Here is a 10,587-nt window from a genome sequence, read left to right as displayed (position 1 = left end):
GAGAGTTAATGAAACCGATGGAAGTTATTTAAGACGATTGCGGATGGAGTCATTATTGAGGTTGAGAAACTTCATCGCGGATGAACAAGGAAAGATTTCAGAGAGAATCTGTGAGAAAACACTTGTACAAAAGTTAGAAATAAAAGACCATTAGAACCCATGAGAGGTACGTATGACATATGGTTGCGGTACCTATACTGCGGTACCTAAACCATCTGTCATATGTAATTCTCAGTTAGAACCGCAATGGAGACCAATGATGGTATGCGGTAGCTAACACTTCAGAAAGAATTGCGGGTCTGGATTCATCATTCCCAACATTTGTAAGAATGCATTGAGTTTTGTAGAGTCAAGCGCTTTTGTAAAAACATCAGCAATCTCTTCATGAGTAGGAACAAAGATGAGTTCAATATTACCTTTCAGAATATGATCTTTGATGAAATGGTACCGTAACTCAATATGTTTTGTCTTGGAGTGATGAATAGGATTATGAGAGATCGCTATAGCACTTTTAGAATCATAGTAAATTGGTATCCGCAGCATTCTGTACCTGTAGTCTAGCAATTGTGTCTTCATCCAAAGAACTTGGGAACAGCAGCTGGTTGCGGCCACATACTCAACTTCTGCAGTAGATAGAGATACACACGTTTGTTTCCTTGAAGACCATCTGACAAGTCTTCCTCCTAGGAATTGGCATCCACCAGATGTACTTTTTCTATTGAGCTTGCACCCGACATGATCTGCATCTGTGAAGGCTTGAAGACTGAAGTCGTTGCCTGCGGGATACCATAAACCCATTGATTTGCTTCCTTTAAGATACCGAAGAATTTGTTTGGCTGCGGACAAGTGAGACACTTTTGGATCAGCCTGGTATCTTGCACATACACCAGTTGCAAAGACAATGTCAGGTCTGCTTGCGGTGAGGTACATTAGTGAACCAATGATACCTCTATAAGTCTTGTGATCCACCGATTCACCGGAGGGATCAGCAGAGATCTTATAACCGAAGGCCATAGGGACCTTAGCAAAAGAGCAGTTGTCCATTGAATATTTCTTCAGAAGTTCAGTGGTGTATTTTTCTTGATGAATGAAAATTCCTTGCTGAATTTGTTTGACCTGAAGACCTAGAAAGAAATTAATCTCTCTATTCATGCTCATTTTGAACTTGTTGGTCATGAGCTTAGCAAATTCATCTACCATGCCTTGATCAGTCAACCCGAAGATGATATCATCCACATGTATTTGTACCATCATAAGGTGGTCACCATTTGCTTTTCTGAATAATGTGGGATCAATCACTCCTCTCTTGTACCCGGATGAGACAAGGAATTCAGAGAGTGTCTCATACCAAGCTCTTGGGGCTTGTTTCAGACCTTAGACTGCTTTTTCAAGCTTGTAGCAGTGGTATGGAAATTCAACATTTTCAAATCCTGGAGGTTGCTGAAGATAAACCTCTTCTTTTAATTCCTCATTGAGAAAAGCACTCTTAACATCCATTTGGTGTACCTTGACATTTTTGTGGGTTGCGTATGCTAGAAAGATCCGGATGGCTTCCATGCGTGCTACCGGAGCATACGTTTCATCGTAGTCAATGCCTTCTAGTTGACTATAGCCCTTGGCAACAAGTCTTGCCTTGTTTCTGATGACTGAGCCAGATTCATCTAGTTTATTCTTGAAAACCCATCTTGTACCAACAACAATATGACCTTGTGGAATGGGAATAAGTTGCCATACTTTGTTTCTTTCAAATTCTTCTAATTCTTATTGCATTGCGGCTATCCAGTCCGGTTCAAGCAATGCTTCTTTGATCGTTCTAGGTTCTACCGAGGACATAAAGGCTGCATAGTGGCAATGATCAGATAAGTCCTTGGAAGACCGAGTCTGGATACCTGCGGATGGGTTGCCAATAATTTGACCTGGTGGGTGGTCTTTCATCCATACATGAAGACGTGGCAGCAGATGATCAACAGCTGCGGTAGAAGGGATATCTTGGATGTCAGAGGAATCTGCGGTTGGAGATGGCAGTTCCCCTTGGATTTGAGAACATCCTGCTGAATCATCTTGATCTATTAGAGCAGAATTTTCTTGAATAATCGGGAGAGGTTCAGGTTCCCCCTGGATTGCGGATGAGAGTTCCTCTGGAACCTATGAAGGTTCTCCCTGGAATGCAAATGGGAGAGTGACAATTCTAGTATCAGTTCTAGTGTCAATATGTTCTATGAATTCATCATCTGAGTCCGAAGGTGCGTTTGATGGTGAAGCTTTGCTTCGGGCAGGAATGTAAGTAGCATCAAGTACTGGGACCTCAACGGTTGCGACTAGATCCGGAGTAGAGCTTTCCCCCTCAACCGGAGAGGTGGAAGTATTGAGTGATACTACTTCAGATAGAGATGGTCCAGATACATCGACATGTTGTTGTTGAGCTGCGGGTGACATCAGAACTTCGGATAGTTTCGCCGTTTCAATGGGATCAAAGAGATCATCATAGGTTATTTCAACTAGATTCAAAGGTCCGGAAGCGGCCGGAATGTCACATTCCATGATTGCAATGGTTTCATTGGACGGAGGTACGTTGCGGATGTGAGAATCATCAAATTTCACATCAAAGCTTTCAATGATCAACCTTGTTTGTCTGATAAGCACTCGATATGCAACCTTGTTTGTGGAATTACCAAGGAAGATACCTTCGTCATATTTTGGTGCAAACTTGTTGAGTTGGTCTCTATTGTTGATCACGAAGCATCTACATCCAAAGATATGAAAGAAACGAACATTGGGTTTGCGGTTGTTAAAACCCTCATATGGAGTTTTATTGAGGCGTTTACACACAATACTTCGGTTTTGAACAAAGCATGCGGTTGCTACTGCTTCAGCCCAGAAGTTGAGAGGAAGTTGGGCGAAGTTAAGCATGGATGTGGCTGCTTCAACGAGTGTGCGGTTCCTTCTTTCTACTACACCATTTTGTTGCGGTGTATAGGGTGCCGAGAAATTGTGAGAGATGCCTTTAGAAACCAGGAAACTGTTGAGAAGATGATTAGTGAACTCAGTTCCATTATCACTATGGATGCGTCTTATTGGAAGCTTGATTTGAAGTTCGATTTCTTTGATGAAGTTAATGAAGATTTGCGGTGTCTCTGATTTGAGTCTAAGAAAGAAGACCCATGTGAAGCGTGTATAGTCATCAACAATAACCAATATATACTTTTTGTGGTGAAGACTGGCTACAGTTGAGGGACCGCAGAGATCAATGTGTAATAGCTCCAGTGGTTCAGAGATAGAAGAATCCATTATCAGAGGATGGCTTGCTTTTGATTGTTTACCGCATTAACAAGCTGGACAAAGAGTATCGTTGCTGAATTTGAGAATGGGGAGACCGCAGAATAGTTCTCCAGTGACGAGGTTGTTGATGTACCGAAAATTGAGATGAGCAAGCTTGCGATGCCATAGCCAACTGACTTTGGATACAACTTTGGACAGGAAGCACAGCTGCGGTTTACCAATGATGAGAGAAACATCCAGAGGATACATCGTGCCTTCGGAGCGAGATTTGATTAAGCAAGTGCTTCGATCACTTGTCATTATGTAACAGAATTGATCGTCAAATTCAACACGATGTCCTGCTTTACATAGTTGGCCAACACTGATAAGATTGTGTTTAAGGCTTTTTACATAAGCAACCTTTTGTATGGAAAAGTTCCCCGTAGTGAGAACACCGTAACCTTAGATGACACTGTTTGCATTGTTGCCAAATGTGACATTTCCACCATTGCATATAGGCCTGAATTCCCGAAGGTACTCTAACGTTCCGGTCATGTGCAAGGAGCAGGCACTGTCAATTAACCATTCTTCTTCTTGTTCCTCCTTGCACAAAGCCTGAGAATTACACGGTTAGTTTAGACATCCAAACAAGTTTGGAGCCAGGGAGAATTGATGTATTTTTAAAAGATGCATGGTCCAAGGTTGCATGGGCAGGTCTTTTGTCAACTTTTAGACCTAGTCCTGGGTGTTTGTTCAGATTTGGATTATTGTGAGTTTTTTGAAAAGTACGAGGTTTCTGACTTTGATTTGGCTTGACATGAGATAAAACTTTAAAGAGCTACGACTGTTGGTTGGTTCCTGAAGTTATACTTGCAACTATAGTTATCAGACTTATCCAAGTGGGAGACTGTTGGATAAGGTGTCTAAGTCCGTAACTATATTTGGTATCAACTTGACCCGACCCGGCATGGTCCATTTGGGTTGCACTTCACCTAACAACTTGCATGGATATACTTTTGAGAATAAGTTGTTTATGATATATTAATATATTATTAGTTATAATATATTAATATGAAATCATAATTATTTAATTAGTATTGATCAAAAACTAATTTAGTGATCAAAATGGAGCTACTTACATATGGACTCTTATTTATATATATGGGATTGGGCTAAGGTTTATTTAGGATGGGCTAGGAGTATATGAGGTCCATGGATAGTCCATGGAACTTTTAACCCATGGATCCTAGGTAAATGAAGACTCATGGGTATTAGGGTTTAACCCTAATCCTCCATACTATATAAAGGAGTCTTTGGTTCAAGAATTGGCAGTAGTATGTGTGTGAGCATAAGTATGAGCCGATTTCTATAGTGTTCTTATTCTCTCAAGAGCTTCCAACTTGTTTTGGTGATTTGTGACACCACTTGAGGCATCCACACTATTGGTGCTAGACTCATAAACTCCAAGCTACTCACTACAAAGAAAAGGTATGTAATTCTATCAAGAATTTTTGTTATTCATGTACCTAGGATTGCATGCTAGATATGTTAAAGCTTTAGAAATCATTTTGCATGTATAATAGAGAAAACATAGTTCCAAGGCTTCTAGGGTTGTATGTGCACCTTAAGGATGTTAGGATGCTCAAAACCCATCATTTTTGACATAGCTCAAAACCCTTAAGGATGTTAGGATGCTCAAAACCCTTTCAACCCTCTAGAGATAGGCATTTTGTTAATGTCGTCCGTAAAAGGACAACGGGAATTTATATTCTTGAAAGCTTCGTTTTATTGTTTTTCTTATGTTATTTCAGGTAGCCTTTCTTTCCTCTTATAAGTGTCTTCTGTATTGGCTAGTCGATCTGCATTTTTCTTTTTCTTGCTTGATCTTTTTCATGAGGTTTTGACTCCTTTTCATCTTCATCGGATTCTAGGGTTGTCTTTCACTTTGTAATTTCCTCATAGCCCTAAAGATTTTGAATGCTTCAAATTCTTCCAACTCCACTTCTTCTGCCATTTTGCCTTGCAAACTCGCTCCTTCGTCACTGACAAACTTCCCGACAACTACATTATGATGTCTTGACACAGTAGCAACCTATGGGGTTGCTTCTGGGTGTAACATCCCATTTTTCAAGTAGCTTCAAATTCATCCCTCGGATTTTAATTATGTCATTTCTGCCCCTTGCTTGGAAGGAAGTGGCAAGAAAGGACCATGCATGCAAAGGTGGCAGCTGGGTTAGTACACCCAGTGTAGAAGGTTAAATGGCCGCGTGTGTTGGAGACGTACGCCCAGCGTACAAGATGTACGCCCAGCGTACGCTCAGTGACACTAAACCCTACTTTTAGGGTCAAGCACTATATAAAGAACATGAGGACTTGATCCCTATCCCCTTATTAGCCTCCTCAACCTCAGAAAAACCCTAGATGTCTCATCCCTTCATTCTTGTGTGATTTTAACCTTGAGAAGGCCATCTTGGTGACTTTTAAGCTCGAAAGAGGAAAGAAGAAATTGACAAGGAAGGACTTGGGAAGTTTGAGCTCATAGATCTGGATTAGCGTCATCATTTGAGACTCTTTGGAGGTATAAAGTTCACAACTTTCCTCAAGAATGATTAGATCTAGTATGGTTTGATTTTGAAGTCATTTTGGTCCCAAGTATAGAACTTTTTGGTTCAAATCCGATTTCTAGACTTAGAGTTGCCACTCTCAGTTCAAAATGAGTCCCTAAGGCAGAAAGTTGCCATCTTGAATGTCTTATTGGATTCATGCATGAGTTAAGATCATTTCTATGAGAATAGAATGCTATTTTGGAGTTTGGGCTTATTAGGGTCGTACAAAGCCAGCAAGTCAGTGACTTTATGTGTTGAGACGTTGAAAAGGGCTTGGATCTGTGATTCTAGCTTCTGGATTGGAGTATTAAGCACTTAATGCGAAAGTTGCTTAACAGGGGAGTACGCTAAGCGTAAATGCAGGTACGCCCATCGTACTCACCATTTAGCTAGTACACCCAGCGTACATAGGAGTACGCCCAGCGTACTCATAAGATATGGGCCTTGTGAGTTTTGAGCCTCAATTTGGGCCATGTAGGGGATTTTGGTTCTTGGGCCTTGGTAGGCTATCAAAATTCAGATAATGTGGGCCAAGAAGATGTTTGGGCTTAGGTTAAGGTCCATTAGAGGGATTGGGCCTAATTTAGCAAATTAGGCCATTAGTGGGCCACTAGTGGGCTTATAATTGTTGATTTTGTTTCAGGTATTTCTGGTGATCGTGGGAAGGCGAAGGCGTGAACGTACACTTCCTCATATTTTGATTTGGATTTATGGGATACTCTGATATGAAACTATTTTGAATACACTTTGTAATAATAAATGGTATTTTGGATATTTAAAATGTTTTAAATTGGCTTGATTTTTATGGATGTTACAAGTTGGTATCAGAGTATTGGTTTGAGTGAATTGGAGGAACACTCATGTGAATCAAGTCTCAAATCAAGGAAGGATTTTCAAAATGATTTTAAATGGTTTTCAAAATAAGTAAAAGAGGATGCGAAGTGTACGATCAGCCGGAGCCAGTAAGTAGACCCCAAAATACCATGCAGTTATTTGATTATGTGATATGTTAGAACATCATGCTAGTGATAAGATAGGGATCCTCAGGAACCGTATGACAGAATTGCCTGATCTTGATGCCTTATCTTATGTAGAGTACCTCATTGATTACTATATGACTCTTTCGTGTGTGAATTAACTATTGGGTGAATACTTCAAGTCACATGCTACATGGGTTAAATGGTCTTAGGGTAAGGGATTTGATCCTACTGCGTAGCTCTCGTATGAGTCTAACCATTGTGGGATTAAATCTTATAGTCTAAGATTGTTTAAACCATGCGGTATGTGATTGTATTCATGAAATAGTTAACTGGCACCAATGGAGGGTCGTGTGGTAGTTGGTGGATGGGTGGGTTGTGTGAGGCCGATAGTTCAGTTATCAGATATTTAGCATTCCTCTAGGAGTGAGGATTGATTGCTCGCTATGTTTTTGTATATTTTTAGGGTGTTGTGGTGATACTTGAGACAAATATGGGTAGGTGTGGAAGGTAGTATGGGCTCGTACTACTGAAAGCACATGACCCATATGCGTAGCAAAGAAGTCACAACCCCTGGGGTTTAGTTGAGAGTTGGTTCCTTGTTATTGTATGGATTATCCGAGACGTCTTTAGACCGGATCGGAAGCTGGCAGCCAAGATAGGCCAGTATTGTCACAGGGTCGTGTCAGTGAGATCATCCGGGAGGAGGTGATCAAGATTGTCCGGGGACAGTTGCCGGAGATGTTCGGGTCTATTAAGACCTCCATGGTTAATTGATGGTTTGGAGTGTCGTTTTATAGGGCAAGGATTGTGCCCTTTCAGTTTTTCGAGCTCGAAGGAGTGAGCAGGCTTGTTACCCTAGAATCAGGTTGTATTCCAGCTCGAGGTCAGTTGGTTGCAGGGATTGGCGACGTTATTTTAGCGCCAGTGAGCGCAGGTGGGTCGATGTGACATAAGTGTTTTATGAGGTACGGTTTGCTTTGGATCTCTTGTATCAGGCGATAAGGATTGATTATGCGACCTATTGCACTTTTAGGATTGTAGACTATGTACTGGGAGTAGTTTGTAGCTCGGTTTAGGTCAGAGGTTGCTTCAGCTACTGCAGTTCAGCTGTGGACGTTTAAGCGGGTGAGTGAGTCAGGGTGAGAACCCTGAATGGAATGATTTATAGAGCATGATAGTGGGAGACTTATTTGGAACACCTTTGGAAAAGGGGTATTATGTGGGAGGTATGCAGATAGGGTCCCACAAAAGGGTTATTCAGGATTGTCAGGATTCAGTGGTTTTAGCAACCGTTAGTGATTGACGGACGAAAGCACCAAGGGAAGTAGCTCGTCGCCGAGGTATTAGTTGGAGAATTTATCTTTTGGTATTTAGGATTTGAGTGCAGGGTCATTTAAGCATTAGTGACTGTTAGTTTCACTGGGATTCATGAAGTGTTCATCTGGTTCTTAGAAGTGTGTGATCATTTGGGATTGGCTAGTAATGGAGCGCTAGTTATAAAGAGTTGGTAGTCATCGGATCGATCGTTTAGAAGTGAAAAGGATTAGGAATCCTCCAATTTTCATGTATTGTGAAGGCTTAGTTGAATCTAAGTGGGGGAGAGTTACCCCGGGATGCAGAAGCGGGAGAGGAAACAAGGATAAGTTTCACAACCCGACAGGGAGAATGGAGGCCCCAGTGGCTGCTTAGTTTGAGGGTTGTGTTGGTTGGGGGTTCGGTAAAACTCCCCAGCATAAGAAACACATCTTCTTGATGCTTGATAGCAGAATTTGGGGAACGAGGGTAGGGTTCTAGCCATGAGTTGATTTCAGCTCGAGTGTTTGGTCGAGGGTATGCTCGACTCTGAGGTTTTTTTGGATTGATAGATTGAGGGTTTTGTTAGCTGCCAAGGCTCGACAGTACTTTCAGTGGGTGTGCTGGTTATTTAGCATATGTGGTAGATATGTGGGTCAGGGAATAGACCCTGGTTTTCCGAGAGGGTGGACGATCGACATGAGGCTTAGAGTTAGGTTGGGGTTAGAGTCCATGGAATGGATCAGGAGTTCGCAACCCCAAGTGGGCGAGAACAGTCTACATGGGAGAGATCAACAGGAGGGGTGGTCCAGGGAGATGCTCAACAGTTTGGAGCGGTCCGGATAGACTGAAGGCCAGCGGGGCGTACCAGTCAGGCCGAAGGCTCAGAGAACGGTCCAGACATGTTGAAGGTTCGGAGAATGGTATAGACCGGCTGAAGGCCCAGGGAGATGGTCCAGACATGTTGAAGGTTCTGAGAGTGGTCCAGATATACCAAAGGCCTGGTGAGGCGGTCCAGTAATGTTGAAGACTTTGTATGGGTTTGTTATTTATATGATTGGGTACTGAGTATATATGTGTTATGGGGTAGCAACTTGTTCTACAAGTGGATAGTGTCAGGTGAGGTTTCAGCTGTGGCACTTGTTGATGTGTGAAGGACATTGATTAGGACTCCTTGGGCAATAGAGGAGGTGAGAATTTCCAAGATGGAGTGTTGAGCAACTGAAGTGACGAAAGCGGTGTCGATAGGTTATCGGGAGCATTCCAGTCATGAGCTGAGGGATGGAGGGGGGCATACCAGACTCATGGTGTGGGCTCAGAGGCAATCCAGACCTATGTTGAGGACCATATAAGGGTATTCCAGTCATAGGTTGTGGGCGTAGAGATTGTGTTGGTTATGTCTCTTGTAGGAGCGCATTCAGAATGGATGTATTGTTGAGATTCGGGTGAGTTGTACTCATTGTGACGAATCGTAGGATCTTGGTGATCTCATTAGTTCAGAGTGTCTCGGAAGATTAAGCTTCTTGGATCGGGTAATACTTCGGTTGGGGACTGGGAGTAGATATGAATGGGTATTCATCAGCTTTAGGAAGGCTTGGGATTAGAACGTCTTGTCATTCAAGTTCTGAGAACTGGGTTAGATCTTTCTCCTGATCGTTTATGGCGACACATTATATGGGTAGGACTGAGGTGGTCCCACTCTATGCAGTAGGCCAAGACACTCGGTGCGGGCCGACTGAAAGTCGTAGGCATGGAGGCTCAAGAGGAGCGGTAAGGTTGAGGCAGTAGGCCAATAAATCCTGAGAATTTCAACCCTATGGTTGAATTGATTCGACATGTTGGTATTCCAATCTAGGGTATTCCATCCCGTGGATGATCGGACCCTATAATCAATTGGACTTGTCATATCTGTATTTTATGAATTTGGTGGATGACAAGGAACGACATGGTAGATTATCATTGGTATTTTATGGACATCTTATCCTGATGGTCTATTAGGTGGTATGTTGTGCTTGATCAGGATGAGGCGGTCCTGCTCTATGCAGTAGGCCAAGATACCCGGTGCGGGCCGAAGGTAAGTCGTAGGCATAGGGGTTCAGCAGATTATGATCCGTGGTTCTATTTTCGGGCAGGAACCTCAGGATCTCTGGGCTGGGTAGTCCGTTAGTAGTAATGGCAAGAGTTTTAGCGATGGTTAGTATGAGTGGTCTGTCAGGGAGCCATACCGAATTCAAGTTTCCAGATTGCAAGTTTTAGGTGGAGTAGGGTTGTGTGCCGCATGGGTTTATGGATTCGTCTTCTCTGGAAAGAAAAGGTTTCCATGGGGTTTAGTTTCCTTCAAAAGACATCGGATGTCTTGGTTGTGGAGGTGCCCCTAAGGATGTCGGATTGCCGGAGATGGTAAGGAATGATTTTGATGATGAAATCGAATTTAAGTGGGGGAGAGTTGT

Source organism: Lactuca serriola, chromosome 4 (genome assembly GCF_051521515.1).
Source record: "Lactuca serriola cultivar US96UC23 chromosome 4, Lser_US96UC23_V15, whole genome shotgun sequence".
NCBI classification, from domain to species: domain Eukaryota; kingdom Viridiplantae; phylum Streptophyta; class Magnoliopsida; order Asterales; family Asteraceae; genus Lactuca; species Lactuca serriola.
Note: the sequence above shows the minus strand (reverse complement) of the source record.